This window comes from Drosophila takahashii, chromosome 2L (genome assembly GCF_030179915.1).
Source record: "Drosophila takahashii strain IR98-3 E-12201 chromosome 2L, DtakHiC1v2, whole genome shotgun sequence".
NCBI lineage: Eukaryota > Metazoa > Arthropoda > Insecta > Diptera > Drosophilidae > Drosophila > Drosophila takahashii.
In genome coordinates this window covers 32,672,889-32,695,979 of record NC_091678.1, presented here as the reverse complement: position 1 = coordinate 32,695,979, position 23,091 = coordinate 32,672,889, and the positions used below count along the sequence as shown (strand labels likewise).

The window sequence follows — 23,091 nt, the reverse complement described above, 5'->3', positions numbered from 1 at the left end:
TGTGTATTTTAAAAGTTTGATGTTGTAACTTTTTCTTATCCAATTAGTCTAATAGGAAAATTATAATCAATACAATATTACCAGGAAAAGATCAATTACAACAACAAACTTTTAAATACACAGGGCGGCAACACTACTACCATTTTGACCGCAGCTGTATACTTTTATGTTTTTTGACTATGTTTTCTAGAACTTGTTTCTGCCTTAAAAAAAATCTTAAAAATTTTGTAAGTATGGGGTTTAAAAGATAAAGAGTGTATCTTTTATAAAACTTTAGCATCTAACCAAACCATGAATCCGTTTGCCTCTGAGAGCTTTAGAAAGTTGGCCAATTTCTGAATTTTTCGAACTTTGAGGTCCTTTTGCTAAGAATCCTTGCGTCGGGGAACTTTTTGGAAAACGCAGTTTAACTTGGGAATTCGTAACGAATCCAAAAATATAGCATCCATCGAGGTAAATTTAAAAAGCACTAAAAATGCTGCACAGTGTAATTAAATGAAATTAAAACAAACTTACTTTTTTGAGGCAAGTCGCCCTCTCTAGGACTTGAACCCGGGACCTTTGGATTTGTAGACACACCAACTGATTGAGCCATACACGCATCACATTTTGTAATGCCCTAACAAGGTTTATGAATTTTAGTGTGACATAATTCAAAAACAGTGATTTTTCACATATATATTGCCTCGGACAGATTAAACAAAGTTTAAAGCATCACCTAGCAAACAAAAAACAAAAAAAAAATGTACAGAGACTGGGGATTGAACCGAGGACCTCCAGTGCACTATGGTCCAAAAGTCGATTTTTTTGGCATAAACTCTAAAAATTGAGTCACAGACTTAAAACTTTACACATTCTGTTTTTTTACAAAGAATAGTATGCAAACAAATTTTTGAGTCTGTGCGACCACGCCCTCTTTTGCCTCCCATACAAGCAAATTCATAATACTACCCTGTGTTATAAAATTTAACCTTTTTTTAAATACCTCGATGAAATCTTAAAAGTCCTATTTGCTTTAAATAATCGGCGCTCTAAATGTGCTCTCGAAAAAATTTTCACACCCAAGGATTCTAAAAAAAAGGACACTAAAGTTGGAAAAATTCTGTTTTTGGCAAACTTTGAACCTATTTTGCAGACGAACGGATTCTTCGTATGTAATGTAACTCAAAACATTTAAAAAGTGCAACTCTGTATCTTTCAAACCCCACACTCACAATAATTTTTGTAATTTTTTTAACGGAATTATAAGCAAAGGAAGACATTTCCTTTTCTTTCTCTTACGAATGCTTAACAAGGAAGGATTCAAAATAACTACTTTTTTAAATTTATTTTTGATGTTTTATCATCTTTTAAGTGGTAATTGATAATTTTTACAGAAATGCAATCCGAAAAAATTAAATTTTCGATTGTTGCTGCGCCAAATATCCTAGAGATCGCTACGAAGAAACTTTAAGGTCCCTGAATAGTGTGGAATTGCGTGAAAAGGGGGACGAACGGGGAAAAGGTGTTAATTAGCGCTGAAAAACGACATGTATATGTACAAACTGGCGTACTTAGTTTTTGTGGGCAGACGTCGGGTCGTTAGTTTTATCCCACTAAATACAGGGAACAAATATTAATTTTCTATAAAAATACACATAAATTGGAAATTAAACACAGGTCGAACACTAAGATTACACATTAATGTACTATACACACTAAATATTACATACCTTGATCTTTCATTTCCATAATTTACTTAGTTTAGTCGGGACAAAGAAGTTTTATTTTTTTGCACAAACGTAAAGAAAATATTATGGCGCCAATTTCTTAGTCCTAAGCAGCTGATCGATTGTGTACTTTTGAAAGCTCATAAAAAGCGTTAGTGTAGCTTTTAAAGTTTTTTTTTTAAGTTTGTATATGTATGATCTATTAACTTTAAGAATTTAAAATAAAAAATACAAAACATTAACATAAAAATTTCGACTTTATGCCAAAAAATCGGCCGCTCGGACCATAGTGCAGTGTTTGATTTGTTTATTGTTAAATTTTCCAAGACATTTACCCTCTAGGCTATATTTTTGGATCATATGTGTTTCATTTGCAACTAGTTAAATTCCAGTTGCCTTTTACCTAGACCCTAACATGTATTTGTTCTACCAGTTAAATATTTATACCCTTGCAGAGGGTATTATGATTTCAGTCAGAAGTTTGCAACGCAGTGAAGGAGACGTTTCCGACCCCATAAAGTATATATATTCTTGATCAGCATCACAAGACGAGTCGATCTAGCCATGTCCGTCTGTTTGTCTGTCCGTCCGTCTGTCCGTCTGTCCGTCTGTCTGTTTCTACGCAAACTAGTCTCTCAGTTTTTGAGCTATCGGGACGAAACTTTCGTAAAAGTCTTCTTTCTATTGCAGGTAGTATATATGTCGGAGCCGACCGGATCGGACAACTATATCTTATAGCTCCCATAGGAACAATCGGAAAAAAAAACTTTAAAAAATTCTACACTCATAAAAAAAAATCGAAGAATTTCCTTAAAATCTAGAAAATTCTTTCTTGAATTTTTGCCAAAGGCAACCTCACCTTTGTTTCAAGAAATGGTTTTTTTGAAAGGCACCATTAAAACAAGAAAAAATATTTCTTGTTTTAAGAAATTAAATTTCTTAAAACAAGAAAGGGTTTTTTAGAAAGCCACCATAAAAACAAGAAAAAATATTTCTTAAAACAAGAAAGGCTATTCTTGTTTCAAAGGTGGTTTGTTTCTTGTTTCAAGAAATTAAATTTCTTAAAACAAGAAATTTCTTAAAAGAAATTAAATTTCTTAAAACAAGAAAGGGTTTTTTAGAAAGGCACCTTTTAAACAAGAAAAATTCTTTCTTGTTTAAATTTCCTTTCAAGAAATTTTATTTCTTGATTGAAGAAATAATATTTCTTGAAAGGAAGTTTTATATTAACACTGAATCCCTAAAAATAAAATGTAACTTGTTTTTTTCTTTTGCATATTATATTTATTTACATTTAAAACATTTAACACTTAACATTTAAACATTTTTAAATAACACATTTTTGACTCAAGAAAACATTATTATTACCCAAGGTCTGTTGAACTTCATATGACCTAAGGTGATCCATTTTCTTCGCCTTTCCTCATCTATAAAAAAAGAGTTATTGGGATATCAATGATTTGTTTTTAGATAAATAACTTTTTTGAAATAATGTAATGTTAATAATAGCCAAAATACAAACACGTTGGACAGACGACCGAGAGAGAGGAGCAAGACAGGTAGAAAATGAAGGGTTGAAAATCGAATTTCAGACAGAGAGAGGCACGGGAGAGACACGTACATACATACATATATATTTACATACAGTCCTTTGCGCGAAGGGAGACCGAATGTAAGCAGGGCAGATCGTGTCAGTTTTAAGAAGGTGAAGAGAGAAACGTCGCGACGCGTAGGTCAAGCGAGCGAGAGAGAGGAGCAGAATATGAAAGGGTTGAAAATCGGGTTTCAGATCGGGTGAGCCATGGTGGAACTATACAAGGTGGTCTCGTCAGCTCTGCTGAGGACGTTAAATATGTTTACCTCTCTGTCTCTCTTAAGCGATAGAATGAGAAAGCTAGATAGAGACTGGCACAAATAACGTCCTCAAAAGAGGGCAGCTCTCGCGACGAGATCACCTTGTATAGTTCTACCATGGGGTGAGCCGCGTACATGCATAGATATTTACATGCATACATAAGTATGTCAAACAAATACAACATATTTTTCTTACCTTAGAAGGTTTTAAAACAAAATTACAGCTTCGACAAACAAATTATTTGGCTGATGCAACTGCAGGTATTTTCACTCTGAAAAATAAATAAAATGCGAGTAATAAGATAAAGTTATTATAGAACTGTACACCCACAAATTTATGTACAAATGTATGTATGTACGTAGCTCCTAGCTAAAAAACAATTCACCTAAATTGGTATACGCTTGGTAAAGAGATTTGAAATGTATCCTTTAATTACATACATACAATTGTACGCCCGCTATATAAAAAATTATATACATATTTACATACCTTTGAATATTCGGAAAAAGGCTTCACCTTTTATCCGCTTGAAAATCACGTCCATCACTCACGAATTTTTTTCACAACTGACGCTCGGGGGATCAGAGAAGTCGGTAGCCGGGTAGGCCCTTCGTCCCACTTCGTTTTTCTTGTCGTTAACATTCGGCAGCCGAAGGAAGTCAATGGCTACTTTCCTATATTCTAGGGTCATTTCATTCATATATTCAAAGGTGATTTTGTCCTTAAATACGTACAAAAATGTTTTGGCTGCGATGGCAAAACAAACATATGAGATTTTCATTTTTCTATTTTTAAGAAAAATTCTTTCTTGAATTTTTTCCATCAAGAAAGGTTTTCTGTATTCAAAGGAAAATAAAGTTCTAATTCTAGCTTCTTTGGTTTTTATTGTATTATCTTCTACTCTAGGATATGACTCTTTTTAAATATTTCCGAATTTCAATTTTAATTTGATCAAAATCGGACGACTATATCATATAGCTGCTATAGGAACGATCGGAAAATTAGAAAATTGAACATTTTTGCGATTTGTTAATTAATAGGAATTATCTGCAAGGGTATATAAGCTTCGACTGGCCGAAGCTAGCTTCCTTTCTTGTTTTAAGGTGTTTTTTTCAGAAAGGTACTAGTCCGAGACAAGTTTATTTTTTACTAGTTTTGTATTAATCATTTTTTCGACTAGCACAAATTTTCTAGACCCTGTGTAGTCCAAATGCATTCAGACAAATTCCGGTTGCTTTATATTAGTTATTTAACTAGTTGTTTTTCAGACTAGATCGCATTTTTCCTGCAGGGTACTTTGGTCATGTTTGGCCAATAGTAATGTTGCCTTATTTTTAATAAAGTTCTCCTTATTCCTGAATGGCCTCCCTCGATTGGAACATCATGAAATTTTTTGAAGATTTCTCTTACGTTCTTTTCATTATTTTTGTCTACTATGGTCACCTCAGAAAGTAGCGCTATTTGTACTTTTTGCAATGTACGGTTGCCCATTTCTTTAAATTCTCGTAAAAGTACTGACTTTAAAATCAGTGCGCTGGGTGCCAGTTGAAATTGTTTTATTTTTTGCATTCCGGCGTGTATCTCAAACCTTTGGAAAAATTGTTTTAAATCAACTTTTCCATTGGAGTACAAATCATCAATTACAAATTGTGAAATTATTCGTTTTCCCCGTTTAAACCAGGAATCTTAAATAAGAGTTTTTTTTTTTTTAAATTGACAAATAAATCCTATTTTTCAATTTTTATTATAAAAGTTGACAAATAACTCTTATGCTTCAATTTTTATACCCTTGTAGAGGGTATTATAATTTCAGTCAGATGTTTGCAACGCAGTGAAGGAGACGTTTCCGACCACATAAAGTATATATATTATTGATCAGCACCAATAGCCGAGTCCATCTAGCCATGTCCGTCTGTCCGTCTGTCCGTTTCTATGCGAACTAGTCTCTCAGTTTTAAAGCTATCGCGATGAAACTTTCCCGAAAGTCTTCTTTCTATTGCAGGTAGTACATATGTCGGAGCGAGCCGGATCGGACCACTATATCTTAAGGCTCCCATAGGAATATTCAAACAAATATAAGAAAATTCATTGTAACTTTGTAGGAAGTAGGCGTTTAGGTGTACTGCTCGAAATGCTGGCGATGTATGCTATAATATTATTTGATTTCGCGTGCTAAGGGAGTATAGGGAATTTGCTCGCCCTTATCAATAAAAACGAGGACGGAAGCTAACTTCGGCAAGCCGAAGTTTTAATACCCTTGCAGATTTTACGAATTAAAACTTGACTAGACTAGCAACATGCATTAATAAACAACAAAATATTTTATAATTGAAAAAATAAAATTTTAAAATTTTTCACCCTATTGTTCCTATGGGAGCTATAGGATATAGACGCCCGATCGGCACGCGCGTTTACCCTAATGAAGGTACGCACAAAAAAATACGATTTGGAAAGTTTCATGGGAATAGCTAATATTTTGCGCGAAATATCCTGAAAAACGTCAAATTTTGACCGATTTCACCCTATTGTTCCTATGGGAGCTATAAGATATAGACGTCCGATCGGCACGCGCTTTTACCCTGATCAAGGTACGCACAAAAAAATACGATTTGGAAAGATTCATGCCAATAGCTCTTACACTGAGCGAAATATCTTCATTTTTGTGAAAGCTATATCCGATTGTTCCTATGGGAGCTATAGGATATAGACGTCCGATCGGGTCGGCTTTCAAACTTGATCTGCGTACACATGTTTTAGGACGACTGTGAAAGTTTCAAGGCGCTAGCTTTTAAACTGAGCTCGCAAACGGTATTGAAACAGACGGACAGACGGACAGACGGACAGACGGACAGACGGACAGACGGACAGACGGTCAGACGGACAGACGGACAGACGGACAGACGGACATGGCTATATCGACTCCCCTATTGATCCTGATCAAGAATATATATACTTTATGGGGTCGGAAACGTCTCCTTCACTGCGTTACAAACTTCTGACCAAAATTATAATACCCTCTGCAAGGGTATAAAAACAAAGAAAGAGAAGAGTATTCAGACGGTCGACAATAGAAGAAAGACTTTATAAAAAACAAGAAAGGAAGCTAGCTTCGGCAAGCCGAATCTTATATACCCTTGCAGATCATTCTATTAATTTACAAATCGCAAAAATGTAAAATTTTTTATTATTTCACAATAATTTTTCGATCGTTTCTATCACCGCTATATGATATAGTAGTTCGATCTTTTTAAAAATTAAAATCGAAATTCGGAAATATTTCAAAATAGTCATATCCCAGAGTAGAAGGGAATGTAATAAAAACCAACAAAGATATCATTTTTTTCCCATTAATTTCCATTTAATTTTTCGACCGTTCCTATGGCAGCTATATGATATAGTGATCCGATTTAAAAAACAAAAAAACCGAAATTCAGAAATATATACAAAAAAATATTCCCAGGAGTAGAAGGTAAAATTTCAAAAAACACCGGAACTAGAATTTTTTTACGTTTTTTTTTTTATTTTTCCTATGGGAGCTATAAGATATTGTTGTCCGATCCGGTTGGTTCCGACATATATACTACCTGCAATAGAAATACAACTTTTACGAAAGTTTCATCCCGATAGCTTTAAAACTGAGAGACTAGTTTGCGTAGAAACGGACGGACAGACGGACAGACGGACGGACAGACGGACATGGCTAGATCGACTCGTCTTGTGATGCTGATCAAGAATATATATACTTTATGGGGTCGGAAATGTCCCCTTCACTGCGTTGCAAACTTCTGACTGAAATCATAATACCCTCTGCAAGGGTATAAAAATCGGACGACTATATCATATAGCTGCCATAGGAACGATCGGTAAATTAATGGAAAAGTAATAGGAAATAAATTCTGGCTTCTTTGGTTTTTATTGTATTATCTTCTTCTCTAGGACATGACTCTTTTTAAATATTTCCGAATTTCAATTTTAATTTGATCAAAATCGGACGACTATATCATATAGCTGCCATAGGAACGATCGGAAAATTAATGAGAAATATTAGAAAATTGAACATTTTTGCGATTTGTTAATTAATAGGAATGATCTGCAAGGGTATATAAGCTTCAGCTGGCCGAAGCTAGCTTCCTTTCTTGTTAAAATGCAGTTCAATCACAAAATCATGTAACTTTTTTTGTTAGCGTTCCGATGTATTTATTGATTGTGGTGTTTCTAAAATCTTGAGTAAAATCTAACCTCAAAAAACATAAAAATTGGTATTGAATTTTTATTTTTAAATGGAGCTACAAAATGAGTCCATCTCTGGAACCTTTTTTATCTTGTCGAGTACTTAATTCTCTTTAAACTCAGTAAGTATAAAAGTGCACTTTTGCGCACTTTCTCTGAAATAAATGTTTTAAGACCTCCGTCAAAACATGAATATTTCTCGTATTTTTGTATCGTAAATGTCAGTTACGGTGCAATCTTTGCAAAACCGGTATGCAACTATCTTTGTTGTTAAATATTCATTATTTCAAAATTATGTTTCATCTTTGTTTCATTGCAATAACTTTGTTATAAAGGTTAACAGTATTTTTGTTAGAAATTATAATGGTAATAATTATAAAAATAAAATTGCAATTCAAAAATATAAAAATGGGAAACGTTGATATTTTTTTAAAAATTAAATACGTTGTTCTTATTAAAATATATTAAAAAATATTTTTTTTTCTTCACGTTTAGGAGAAAAAAATGTTTTTTCTTAAAAAAAAGCCGGGACCACGCCTATTTTTAAAAATTAAATACGTTGTTCTTATTAAAATATATTAAAAAATATTTTTTTTTCTTCACGTTTAGGAGAAAAAAATGTTTTTTCTTAAAAAAAAAGCCGGGACCACGCCTATTTTTTCAACAAAAATTCCTTTAAATTTAATATAGTAAAATCAAAAAACCGAATTGTTAATTATTGGGTCGTTTTTAAGTTATTAATTAATGCCACAAAAAGTGGTCAAATTACCCATAGTGGAATGGTGCTGTGGGTAGATAATATGGCATAAAGATAAATATAAAAATAATTTGTAATTTGTTTTCATTATAAATATATATATGTGGGCTATGTAGGGGTTATATTATTCTTAGTTTTATTTGATTTGGTTGGCAAAAGAAAACAGAAGTGTCGGATGGTTTAAGTTTAAATTGGAATTTTAATTCAGGTACGAAAATTTTAGGGAGGCCGTAATCAAGAGTGCTTTATTTGCTTTTTTTTTTTTGGTTTTGATTTCATTTAAGTTACTTTACTTTCCATTTACTTTACTTTTTATCGTTTAGTTCAGCAGCAAAACTCTAAGAAACCGATGGTTTACTCATTTTAATAGGTTTTGGAAAACTTACCTCTCCATTTCCAGTCCGGCTAAAGCACTTTCGGCGAATTTTACGGGGAGTGGTATAAAAGATTTTAGATCACTCTCAATTTTTTTTTGTCACTGACTCAAACATAATTCACTTTCGGTTTTAATGGGTTTGGGCTAATACTCAACCCAACAAAAAGTCGTCCAAAACAAAAAACTTCATATGAAACAAAATTTGTTGACGTTTTTTTCATATGAAGTTTTTTGTTTTGGACGACTTTTTATTGGGTTGAGTACTAGCCCTTTACCTATAAACTTTTAGATCACTCTCGATTTCGAGGGGTATACCTAAAACTTTTTTAGAACACTCTCGATTGTTGGCTGGCAATGCCTTTTTTTACATTTTATATTACTTATTTTCTTTCATAGCAATTATTGCAAAATTTTAATTTTATTTTAGCCTTTTCTTTTATATTTTCTTTTGAATTTTAATTTTTCCACATTTTATTATACATTTTTTTTTGTTGTTACTTTTTCTATATATTTTTTTTTTCTTCTTTTTCTATTTAAATATGGCTTCTTGCATCTTGAAATATGCGTATTATTTATCGTTATTTTTCACATTAGTTTTCACCACACCATTCTCTCACATTTTCGATTTCCTTTTTCTATTTCAGATTTTCTTCATCTTAGTTTTTTTTCTCAATAAATGAACCAAATATAATACAAAAAAAATTAACACTAATTCCCGCCCATACCTTTTGCACTGATTTTATATTAGCGCAAAACCTGGCCCGTGGGAGTTATGGGTATTTCACAGGCGTTACGTAACTCCTATCTGGTAGGGTTATGTAACCGCACTACGGGGGTTATGCAACCGCCCTGCACATGGCAAAAACCAGATTTTTCCGCACTTTTCGGCCTTTTCCCACTTGGCGGAACTACCGGCGAAATTCAAAGCTACTTTTAGGCTATTTTTCGAGCTAAATCGCAGCGGCGACGGTGGGCTCCACTTTTATTATTGAGTTGTCTTCGATTTCTAAGGGATCGGTGAACCCAAAAAAATCTTCTTTGTCTTCTTCTAATAAAATGTCAGCCAACGATTTGTTGGAGTCTGAATTTTGAGGGAATGCTAAGTCGACCTCAATTTGGGAATGAAAGTTGTTTGGTATTTTAAATGGTATACCATACTTTTGTAAGGCTTTCGATAACACAGGTCGACAAAATCAACACTTTTTCTTGGCCCAAGAATAAACGCTACAAAACCTGAAAGAATTTTAGCTGTAGATTACTATTTCATACTTGGAAACTTTCCATCACGTCGAAGTTTTGAGAAATCCGTGGTCAAAGTTCCAAATTTTCGATTTTTAGGCACTTTTTGCGGCTTAATAGTAAGAAAACCTTTCGGAGCCCAGAGCCACAATTTAGCGGAAATGGTACCTTGAACCTTTAACTTCAAGAGTCTCCAATCACAAAGCTGGACGACCTCTATTTCTTTAGTTACAATGGATTTTACAGAAGTACTTTTTGTACCTTTTTTTATCTATAGTAGCCTGATATTTTCCTTGTTGAACTGAGACCCATATACATACAATACATTAAAAAAAACTTTCGCTCTTTCAGTGAACGGTCGTGTTTTTGTCTTGCGCTCCGAATTTCTGTTCTTTTTGTCCATAAACCATCGGGGTTTAATTCGAATTTTCTAACAGTTAAATGGCTTATTATGTCACTAACAACATATGTTCGCTTCGCGAGTGTTTAAATTAACTAAATTAGTTTTCACGCCCAGTCTCTGTGCAGTGTTTGTTGTTATTGTTTTATCTTATTGCATTCTCCTTTTCTACCAAACGCTGTTTGGAGCGGTAAGAATCTATACGGTAGTTACCCGCTCTCCCGCACTCCCGCATAAAACGTTGTTGTTGGCACAGCTAAAACTTACGCTCCCCCGCTTACTCACTCCCGCTCACTCCCTCCCGCTCTCTCTTACTCTCGTAGCTTTTTTCTCTTTGCACCGTGGTTCGGAATATAGCGATAATGGCTGTCTGTTGTTCGAAGAAATGCAAGTCGTTGATTTTGGCTGGACAACAGAGCATTCCGTGCCATTCGTGCGATAGTATTTTCCATGCAAAATGTCTTGGCTATTCGGGCCTTGTTCGCGATGAAATCGACATAAGAAGTGGCTTGCGCTACTATTGTGAAGAATGTATCGCGTATGAAACCCAGGCAATCTCTATAAGACGGTTTACAAAAAGCACTGTGACGGAATTAATTCGTAACAGCCGTAGAAATACGGATCTGCTTGTGGCCCTTGAGTCGCAGCTCACTAGCCGTATGCTAACTGAGCCCGGTTCTCCTAAGCGTAAAAAGATCGCGGTCGATAGACAACCCACGGAAGACGCTAGTGCAACTCTCTCTGGCGATCCGGGGTCTGCAGCACAGCAGTCGATCTCAGCTGCCGCACAAATGGTACTGAGGTCGAAAGCTAAAAAAGATTCGGTATCCGAATGTAAGGATCGTGAGATTTTGACGCATGAGACATCCGAAAAATCTGTTTAAAAAAATACAGAAATGATTCCAACGCCGCATGTTGACTTAACGCCTGGAGTACCGACTGGAACTGGTAGTGCAGCCATAAATGCTGCAGTACCAAAACCTGTCACATGCGTGGTACCTAAAACAGTCACCTGTGTACCGCAGCGGAAACAAATTTTTGTTTCTCGGCTGAATCCTGACCTTTCATCCCTGGACATTACGGCCTATATCCGTCCATATGCTAGGGAAGTATCATCATTTAAGATCGGTGTTCCCTGTGCTCACCCAATTTTTGGCCTGCAGGCATTTTTGTTAAAGAGTAAGCTAGAAAAAAGAAAATTCGTTCAAAGGAAGTTGGAAATCCCTTTAAAGAGCCATCCACATCTTCATCTGTATCTGTCTCAAAAAACTAGATTCTTTCCTTCTGCTTTCCTCTCAGAATACCAGAGGTTTACAAAGTAAGTTGACCAAATTGTATACTGATAGTTTTTCCTTGTCTTCTTATGTTATTGTGTTCACAGAAACTTGGTTAAAACCGGAAATTCTTAGTTCCGAAGTTTTTCCAAGTAAGTTCACAACGTACAGGCTTGATCGTCCCTCCCGACGTGGAGGTGGAGTTTTAATTGCAGTCAACTCAGAATTAACATCGGAAGAAATAACGTCCGACGAAATAATGGACAACCCTTCAGGGTATTTCTATATACATAACATGTTCTTATATTCCGCCGTCATCTGAATTCCCAATATATGCAAATCATCTGTCCGCTATCCAGTTTATTTCAAGTAAACTATCAGATAGGAATCAGTTAATAGTTTTAGGTGACTTTAATATACCTAGAGCGACATGGTCCACCGTCGAAACCTCGAATATATTGTTACCTTCAACGCAGCATGATTTTCTTGATGGTTTGCTTGATATTTCATTGTCTCAAGTAAACCATGTTTTAAATTCGGTAGGACGATTACTGGATCTATGCTTTGATTCAAGTCCAGATTGTGTCTGCATAGTTAAAACCTCTGCAATTGCTTTACCAGAAGACCCATATCACCCAACGCTAGAGCTGACTGTTGACACGGTTACAAAATTAATTGAAATATGTGAAAAGTCAGCTAAACGCATCCCCTGCTTCCGTAGAGCAAACTTTGCACTTATCAATAGCCTTATCGCTTGCTCGGATTGGTCTAATCTGTACTTATGTACTAATATGACTGAAGCTGTTAATATATTTTATAATGTATTAAACGCAGTTTTTGATACATGCGTACCTACGTATTATCCAAAAATTTCTAGCCAACCTCCGTGGTTTAGTAAAGAGTTGTCACGACTTTAAAATGTGAAGTCTAGACTCTACAAAAAGTTTAGAGCTTCCGGATTACAAGCTGCCTTTTCCCGATACTTAAGTGCTCGGTCGGATTTTACCGTGCCTAACGCTCAGTGTTACAAAAACTATTTAGCTCGTTGTAAGACGCAGTTTACACTGGATCCAAAACAGTTTTATAATTTTGTTAGCACAAAGCGTAAATCTTCAAGTTACCCATCAACCCTTAAATTTGAAAATTCCGCCGCAAAAACTGATCAGGTCATAGCCGATCTTTTTGCACAGTTTTTCCAAACCACCTATTCAACAACAAGTTCGTCAGAACAGTCTTACGCATATGACATTCATAAATCAAACTTTATTTTTTGTCCAGTTAGAAGTGAAAGCTCACTTCTTATAGATTTGCAAAGGGTCAAACCAGTCTACTCTCCGGGTCCTGACGGAGTCCCTGGATGTGTGCTCAAGTATTGCGCTGAGACTTTGTGTAGACCATTGCATAAACTTTTTACTTTGTCTTTAGAAACGTCAGATTTCCCGCATAGATGGAAGGAATCGTTTGTTATCCCGCTTCATAAAAAAGGGAGCAAATTGAACGAATGTAATTACAGAGGTATTTCAAAGCTATCAGCTATTCCGAAGCTCTTTGAGAACATTATTACTCCCCATTTGCAACACAGTTGTAGGTCTCTTATTTCCTCTTGTCAGCACGGATTTATAAAACGTAGGTCAACGACAACCAACCTTTTGGAGTTTACTTCATTTGTGTTAAATGGTTTTAGAACAAATTGTCAGACTGATGTGGTTTACACTGATTTCAGTAAGGCGTTTGACTCTGTAAACCATCCGATTTTAGCTCGGAAATTGGGCCTTTTTGGGTTTCCTTTTTTTTTTTTTATACGTTTGCATTTTATTTATTGGATCTTCTCTGAATTAAGACTAACAATAAGTATATAAAATCTTAAATTAAAAAACTATCTAACAGTCATGATGACTGACGCGAGATTAAAGGGCTCTAATAACTATTGCTGAGCTGGAAGGTCATTTCGTTGCAATCGGGTCCGGTATGAGACCCTGGCTAGCCCCCTGGCGAGTTGGTTTGGATGAGAAGTTAGCTTGGTGAGGTAGGACGCTTTTTGTTTTGATATTTCGTCTTTTACGGGCAGAATGCCAAGATCTCTGTGGATGTTGTCGTTCCGAACATACCAAGGTGCCCCAGTGATAGTTCTCAAGATTTTTGATTGTGCTCGCTGGATAATGTCGATGTTGCTGCTGCTCGCGTTTCCCCACAACTGGGACCTTGAAGTCCAGGCAGAGGGGGGAGCGAGCATTTAAGAGCCAATGGAGGCCAATGGATTTTAGTTTTAGATGAATTTTCTTTTCATGTAAGTCTCCTGTCTAGGTGAACGCCAAGGTACGTTACATCGTCAGCTTGTGGAAGTGGCGTGTTATTCAGAGTTAGCGGGGGACACGTTTGTCTGTTAAGAGTAAACGTTATGTGTTTACACTTTTGCGCATTTATTTTTATACGCCAGTCTGATAACCACCTCTCCACTACCACGCGGTGATCAGCTAGTAGTGCTGTTGCCTGAATTGGGCATTTGGACCGACTTATGATCGCGGTATCGTCTGCGAATGTGGAAGTAGTTAGCCGGACGTTCGTGGGAATATCTGCGGTGTAAAGGAGAAATAGAGTTGGACCAAGGGCGCTACCTTGGGGAACTCCGGCCTCTATAGTGTAATCGTCGGATGTTGTAGTGTTGCATCTCACGGCGAATTCTCTGTTGTAAAGGTACGATTCAAGTATCATGTGAGTGTTTTCCGGCAGAATAGTTCTGATTTTGTGCATAAGGCCATCAAGCCAGACTCGATCGAAAGCCTGTGCAACATCAAGGAATACCGCACTGCAGTATTCTCGATATTCGAATGCAGACCGTATTTCCGTTGTTAATCTGTTGACTTGCTCTATTGTTCCATGGCTTTCTCGAAAGCCAAACTGATGTGCCGGAATAACGTTGTGCTCTTTCAGATATGGGATTATGCGCGTCAAAAGGCATTTTTCGAGCAGTTTTGACAGACACGAGAGTAAACTTATCGGCCTGTATGAAGCTGGTATTGTGTGATCTTTTCCTGGCTTTGGAATCATTATGATTACCGATTTTTCCCATTTTTTTGGAAAGTAGCCAGGTCGTGTAATCCCGTTAAAGAGTTTACAAATGACCTCAACTGCACAGTTTGGGAGTTCAATTAGCATGTTCGCAGTTATTAGATCACCGCCTGGGGCCTTTTTTGGCTTCAATTGCTCGCTGATGACTTTTGCAACTTCGTTTGGTTGAAACTGAATTGGGTCCGTCTCAGTTTCGATTCGAATTGGCGGCGACGGTAGTGCGAATGAATTTGTTGCAGGGTTTGGCTGAAAGACATTTCGAAGGTGTAAAGCAAATGTACAAGATCTGTCTTTGTCGCTTCTGGCCCAGCTGCCTAAAGAGTCTCTTATGGGGATTACTGTTTCGGACGGCGCACTTAGATTTGGGTGGGCCTTCCACAAGAGATGCTTGGTGCTGGTGGGTGAAAGTTTCTCAATGTACTGGCGTTGTGCTTCTACTTCTTCGTGCCTTAGGGCCCAGGTAAGTCTGCGACCAGCTTCCTTAAGACTTTGTTTCGAGGATGGCGATCTGCTGGTTTGCCAAGCACGCCTCAAACGTCTTTTCTCCAAAACTAGCTGTTCGATTTCCAAGTTAGTTTTGTGTTGGTGTGTGCGCCCATCCCTCCCTTGCGGTGTAGAGACTTTGCCTGCTGCGACGAGTACAGACTCCAGTGCATCGGCATAGCAGTCGATGACCTCCTTGATGTTGAGCTGTGGAGTCAGTTCAATGTGGGAACTTACGTACTTTTTGAACTTCAGCCAGTTGGTTTGATGCGACGTCAGCCTCCAAGGGTGCTCGATTAATTCCGGGCTTTCAAGAAGAGTTATTAGCACTGGTGAGTGGTCCGATGATATATCCAAAAGCGATTTTGCAGATATTAGATTGCGAGAAATATTTTTTGTCACAGCAAAATCAATTAAGTCAGGTAGTTTTCTAGGATCTGTAGGCCAGTATGTAGGGCTGCCTGGCGAAACGTAGTCCAGTTTGTTGCATGTCTTGATGAGTGCATTATATAGTTGCCTACCTTTGGGGGTCACAAGGCGGGATCCGCCATGTGCTTTACCTTCTGGATGATCTGTGCTGTAGAACGTGTATCCCCGTATTTGAAAATTATATTTGCTGGTGAGATGCGTTTCTGCCAGCAACATAACGTCGATGTGGTTTTCGTTCAGATATTGACTTATTTCAGGTTTATGCCGTGAAACACTGTTGGCGTTCCACAAAGTTATTCGAAGACTAGGCATAGTTTATTTGGACTGCTGAGCTGCGAGTATTTTTAACAAGATGTTTTAGGTTTGCACAAGGGTTTGCATGGTGGTTTTCATGAAGGACATAAATTCCATCATATTATGTTGCAAAGTGATCATCATAGTTTCCATGTCACTTTGGGGATGTCCCATGGCCTGCGGGATGTTATCCATTTTCGGTTCTATGTGAGCTGTGCCTGATTTTAGAGCACTGGCGTAAGAAATGTCGTTGGTGGTAATTGAAGGGCCAAATGAAGACCTGGCTGCTTTTGCGAAGAAAACTTCCGGTGTCGTTTGTGATCTCATGTAATTGTTCTGTGTGTTCTGGGAGCGTGCCGTTGTCGTTCGTTGCATCCGACTTTTCATCTCCTTGTAGACTGGACAGCCTCTGTAGTTTGCTGGGTTTCCTTGGCAGTTTACACACTTTTTAGTGAGGGAGTCTTCCTTGTTGGCAGGGCAGGGCTCGGAGTCGTGGATATTTCCACAAGCTGCACATACTGACCTGAGGGCGCAGTAACCTCTGGTGTGTCCGTATTCCTGGCAGTTCGTGCATTGCACTGGCCCGTTCCGTTTGTGCGGCTCTTCTACTGTGATCCTACGGTAGGTACTGCAACTTGTAGATCGGGTGCACTGTGTTTTTTTCAAAGTTCTGCTGTCTGGCTCCAGCTCGACCTTGAATAGTGGTTGCGGCTTCTTGTTTTTGTTCATAATGTTTATAACATTTTTTGCATAGAAACCGTTTTATTTTAAAGCCTCTGTAATTTCACATCGGTCACATCGGGTTCTATTTCCTTAAACACAACTTGCAAGCCTTTGCAGCTTTTTAGCTGGTACGAGTAGTAATTCTTTTTGGCATCGTTTAAGTACTTTGACACTGCTCGGAAATCGTCTTCAGTTCTGGTTTGCAGTTTAGTTTCACTTATATTCCCTTTCATAAGCGGAATAACATGAAAGCTATCTTTTTCGACTAGCTCAACTATTTTGTTGACTAGGGCATTCGAGGTCTTCTCCCGAATAAAGAGCTTCAGTTTCCTTGGGGCTAATTGTTCAGACTCTGTTTCGTGCTCCGCCAGAATGGAAAATCTATTTTTATTTAGTGGCCCGAGATTTTCAGGGCCTTTCCTGGTACGGTTTACTTTGGGCTTAGTGCCGTCAGCATTTTTTGAGGGCGTTAGCTTGCGATCCATGCCTGTCTGCATGGCCTAACCCGCTTGCGGATTTGTCATTTCTTCAACCGTAGCTTTGTTTTTGCCGTTTGACCCGATTTTTGCACTTAATTGTGTTGTAGCTTTACCCGTTGCAGAAGAAGAGAGTGGAGTCGTTATTGCAATGTTGGCGACAGAGGCCGTTGTAGTTGACGTAGTAGTTGCTGTTGTTGTTGCACTAGGTGGCTGAAGCTCGCTTGGAGTTTTGCATTGCTCACTCCATGGCGTTTGAGCGTTGAGAAGCAGGGCGGGAGAGCAAGAACTAGCTCTCTGGTTTTCGGCGGTCAGTAAACTTGCATTTTCTTGCACTTTCGGTTCTAGAGTAATATTCGTAAAAGAGAAATAAGCATTGTTACGGGCCAAAGAAAGACGACGTTTGTCTTGCTCTCTCTGAATTTTTTCACGGGCTTCGTCTTGTTGTTTTTGGCGTTGAGTTCGCTGATCCACGTTCTTAATCATTTGCTTATTGTTAGTGCGTAAAGATTAATTAATTAATTAATTAAAACTTTAGTTTACAATATGCGATTAGCATCGCGAAACGCAAGACCACGCCGTTCTAAATTTTCGAACGTTTTCAACTGGATGAAAGATTGTTTTTCTTTTGTTTTTCCGGAGCGCTAAGAAAACACGTCTACACGCGACCGACAATGAATTGTAATGCATTTTTGGGTTTCCTGATGATCTTCTTAGGTGGATCTTAAGTTATTTGAATGGCAGGACTCAAATGGTCATTTTTAAAAACTCTCACAAGGAAGTCATCTTGGTCCGCTCCTGTTTACATTATTTATAAATGACCTTCCTCTAGTCCTTACGAACTCAGGTGTACTTATGTACGCAGATGACGTTAAGTTGTACCTGCAATTTAATGATCCCGCACAAAGTTTAGCTTTACAATCTGATCTCAATGCATTTCAAACATGGTGCTTGAATAATGATTTAAATTTAAATGGTTCTAAGTGTAAACTAATGACCTTTTTTCGTGTCAGCCCTCACTATTCAACTTATACTTTGAGCGGTTGTGTGCTAGATAGAATAACGCATGCTGACGACCTTGGAATCTATATGGATCCCAAACTTAAATTTTCGGATCACATTACTACCATGGTAAATAAAGCCAGGGGCGTGCTTGCATTTATCAAAAGGTGGTCGAAGGAATTCTATGATCTTATGTCACAAAGACCTTGTTTATTTCATTAGTCCGACCAATTCTTGAGTACTGCGCTCCAGTTTGGAGTCCCCAATATGGGGTGCATATAGACCGGATTGGGTCTGTGCAAAAAACTTTTTAATATTTGCCTTACGGGGACTTAACTGGGATACAAGCCTAATACTGCCATCCTATTCTAGTAGACTACTTCTAATTAACGTGCCATCATTAGTTAATCGAAGAACTATGCTTGGTTTTACGTTTATTAGGAATCTTATTCATGGTGATGTGGAGAGTCCCGAGTTACTGGGTCGCCTGCATTTTAATGTGCCAAATAGATTCACAAGAAACTATATTCCTCTAGTTTTAAATCATTGTATCTCTAATTATGCAATGCATGAACCTTTTAGAGTACTCTGCAATGACTATAATAACATCCTACTTAGCAAATAATTAGTTCTACTTTATGTATCTTGACTACTCGTATTTTGACCTGCATGTTTTTTTAATTGTCTATTGTGAAATTGTCTTCTTTGTCCGCGATTTCGTTTACTCGCCCAAAACGGTGTAGGGCCCCGCGCGTAACAAGCATTGCTTGGTGCCGTAAGGGCCACTTGATTGTACTGACCATAGTGCATCCAAGAAAAAAAGTGACAAAAAGTACTTCTGTAAAATCCATTTTTAGGCACTTTTTGCGACTTAATAGTAAGAAAACCCTTCGTAGCCTAGAGCCACAATTTAGCGGAAAAGGTACTTTGAACCTTTAACTTCAAGATTGTCCAATCACAAAGTTGGGCGAACTCTACTTCTTTAGCTACAGTAAGTCATAAAACTAATTTCGGTTTTTAGGCGTGTATATATCACGAAGCCATTTATGCCAGCATTTTTGCATTTTTTCTAACTTTGTCAACTTTGACGAAATGTAGCTCCTTAACTAATAAATGGATCTCAATGCAGTGTATAAGAAAGTTGGAGGGCATTCTATTACCTGTAAAATAAGTTATTTATGGTTGAAATCGGTTAACCACAACTCAAGTTAGAAATTAAAAAAGTTTCAAAAACGTTTTTTACACTTTAAAAAAAATTTTATCCATACAAAAAAATGTCAGTGCCATTTTCTTAATCAGGAAGACGTTCCTTACCCGAAAACAAAGGTTTCATTCATGCTATATTTCATCGATTTTTTTTTGTAAATTGGTGTTATTTTATATATCCATCTCCCTCGCACTCCCTTTATCTGAGTGACGGGTATTAGATAGTCGGGACACCAACCCGACTATAGCTTTCTCTCTTGTTAATGTTTAATTTAAAACGCATTATTAACCGTTAATTTCAATTTAAATTTTAACAATTAAGAAAGAAACGTTTTTGTTAGGAGGCATATATGAGAATCAAGAAAAGTGCTGGGTAAAGTCGGAGCATTTAAAAAAATTTGTAAAACGTAATTTTTTTATTTTAGTTCTGGAAAATATCAGTTTTTTTTCAATTTGAAATACCCCACAAGAGCAAGACCGTACCTAATTACGAACAGTACCTAATTATGGAGAACAGTACCTAAATACAAGGAACAACCTAAGGGGACGCGGCAGTACCTTGTAATGGGTAACCTTTAAAAATATATAGGCAAGATGGAATTCTCGGGTATAGCCGGCACGTATGATATTTCTCCGGCTTCACTGGCTCGTCGGCAAATGGGGGGGATGTTATATTTGCTATACCACGAGGCCTACTACCTTATTATTAAATTAAAACGTGCAAAAACGAACCAAAAAAATGCTAAACCGGACGGAGAGAACAAGTTACACGTATGACAGCTAGAAGGACATGCAAAGAAAATATGGATATCGGAGAGGGTCCGCTGATCTTGTTGCGGCCCAATATGCCCACCCAACCTTGGCCACGAAGTTCCACTTTAAACTTATTCATGGCCCCTTTTGTTTTATGGGGTTAGGGGTTAATTAGCGGGGATCAAAAAATAGTTATCTACGCAAACATTATAATAATTTATTATAGACTAAAAATTACAATATAAAATTTCATATCTTTCTCCGGGTTTTTTCCAATATTGATAATTCATAAATTTAAATATAATTCTTTAAATTATTACGTTTTAAAATGTACTTTTACGATTAAGTTCTTCCAGAAATTCAAAACAACAAAACCACTTTGTTTACCATCTGATTTAATTTCGCTTTTATATATCGCTGTTAATTAGCAGTTTTAGTTATGTTAGCTAAGGTAAACAAAGGGTTTTCTGTTCCCATGTTATCGTTGGCAAACAGTGGCTTTACATAAACGCGAATGGAAAAAAAACACCCAAGCGAAAATTCAACTTCTCAAAAATGGTTTCAAAATATAAAAATTTAACAAGTTCACTCACATTCAATTCGGCTCCAACGTAGAAAGCGCTTCCCAGAGGTTGTTGCTGTTGCTGCTTGTTGGGAGGGTTTATAAATATATTATTTTTAACTATTTATTTAATACAAGTTTTTTTTTCCACACTCGCACCGTTCAACGCGCACCGAGGCCCTTGGGACATTTTTTTTGTTATAATAAGAAGACTCAAACTATACACTAAAAATTAATTAATCTTACGTAACTACCCACTATCTATTCCAACGTTCGGTCATTGCTCTCTCCAGTAACTTCTGAGCTATGCTTTCTCTCCCTCTAACGCATACTCTTTTGGGGAGCCACTCTCTCACTGGTTCAAGTCCGGGCTACTTCCCTCTCACTGTTCGCTCATGTTACCCGATGGAAACTTTTTCAACGGCCAGAAGAGTGCACCAAATTTGAATTTCCAACCGGAAATGGCCTTAAGATTGATAGATTGGGCTTTCCCGGGGCGGTTCTGGCGTTTTCTCGTATTTTTCAGCCATCAGGTTACGTAATCACTCTGGGGTTACTCCGAGGGGTTAGGGACGAACATTGGGTACCGATATTAATTTCTCGGCTCGCACATATTTCTACGGATCACTACTGCTCGCTTGGCATGCACAGACTAATTTCAACCCCCAAACGTCCCAATGTCCTTTTTGCGCACGCGCGTTTCTCGTAAATCGGGCTTAAACCAGCAGCATTGGGGACGACGACGTCAGCTGCTCGCGTTTAGATTTTACTGCTCTTCTTCTTCACCAGGTTGGTAGTCGCTGCTCTCTCTGGCTATTATTCTCCGGTTTTTTTTCCCCGCTAGTTGCAGTTTGTAACTTTTGCCCAAAAATATGGGTGGCCAAACCTATTCCCAAAAAACAGGACTTAACACTTGCAGGATTTCTACTCTTACGAAAAACTCACCCAAAGGATTTGACCAGAAAAGTGGGGTAGATAAATATGGTTTTCTTTTTTTTTGGTTCACTTGGCTTTTGGTCGTAGGTATACAGTTTCGGTTAGGATCACCCGCGAACAAGTTAGATCTATTTAACCGACTTTTTGGTTAACTAGCGGAAAAATCGAGTTGAAATTATTACTCCGACCTAACGACCTTCTCCGTCCGAGATGTAAAACCAAAAGAAGGTAACCTCATCCCTTTAGATAGCACGAAACCCGACTTTCCCTTTTCCTTTTCCCAGCGTTTTCTTTGACCTTGTCTATATTCTGTAAGGGTTTAACAGAGCTGTTAAACAGATGCTCACTGACACCGTCTCGACTGCAAAACACTGTATCTTACAGATAAGGCCTAACGGACTTTAGGTCTTAGCTTAGTTCTAAGGGTATTTTAGGTAGAGCTTGAAAATTTTTAGGGGCAGCTACAAGATTCCGAGAATGGAGGGAAGGCCCATTAGAAGGCGCTGGGAAAAAGGAGAGGAAAGTATAAAGGCGGACTACGAGAAATGGTGAAGGGGAAAAGAGCAAGGCAGCGTTGAGAATCAGCGAGATTTGTTACCTTACATGGGTATAAAATGGGGCCAAGCGCGGCTGACCTTATTTGGTCCTGAAAAACCAAAAGACGGCCGCAACCCGTTACACGGGAGCAACAAAAATTAATGGAGGATCACGTGATGGAAAGTTACCCGGCGGAAGATGGCGGCGGACGGGGTATATAAATAGGGCCGCGGCGGCGGGAGAGGTCTTCCTTATGCGCGGGCGTGAACAAGCGTACGTTGGGTGAATATCAAAGTGGAGTGGAAAACTTCAACACAAAGAGTCCTGACACGAGCAGAAACGTGCGATTTTGGGAGGAAACCGCCCACGAAGCAGGCAAAGTAGCACAGGAGGGGAGCTCCTCAACGGTGCCCCGACAAATCCTGCCAGGAGTGTAGGAGCGCTTGTCGCTGGCTAAAATACATTTAAAAAAAAAATCGTCAATATGTCTAAAAGCAGGCAATAGTGTTCCTGGACATGCACTTATCAGTTCCAGTCACAAAGTTAATTAGGCTGATTAAACCATGCACATAATTAGGGTCCGTCTGCTGCATAACTTTGGTTATAGCTAAGTGTAAAATAAATATAATTATTTTTAGGTGTTGAAGAAATAAAAGTTCATTTGTAAATAAAGAAAAAATTTTTTAATATTTAAAACTACAAATGAATAATATAATTTTTTTTAAGTTTAGTCCGTCTGTCTGTCTGTCGCTGAGATCTCGGGAACTTCAAAAGCTAGAAT

General features: G+C 37.7%; 1 protein-coding gene and 1 long non-coding RNA gene across 4 annotated transcripts in view; one reads left to right on the top strand and one right to left on the bottom strand.

The window, feature by feature from the left end:
* The window catches only part of dpr21 (defective proboscis extension response 21), a 303,758-nt gene that overhangs the window by 19,301 nt on the left and 261,366 nt on the right, over positions 1-23,091 (top strand). The gene's annotated exons all lie outside the window — the stretch shown is intronic.
* On the bottom strand, positions 2,968-4,394 carry LOC138911834 (uncharacterized). Its single transcript, XR_011417482.1, has 3 exons — positions 4,054-4,394; positions 3,760-3,835; positions 2,968-3,136 (listed from the first exon to the last, which is right to left on the bottom strand). It is a non-coding gene; the product is annotated as an uncharacterized lncRNA (long non-coding RNA).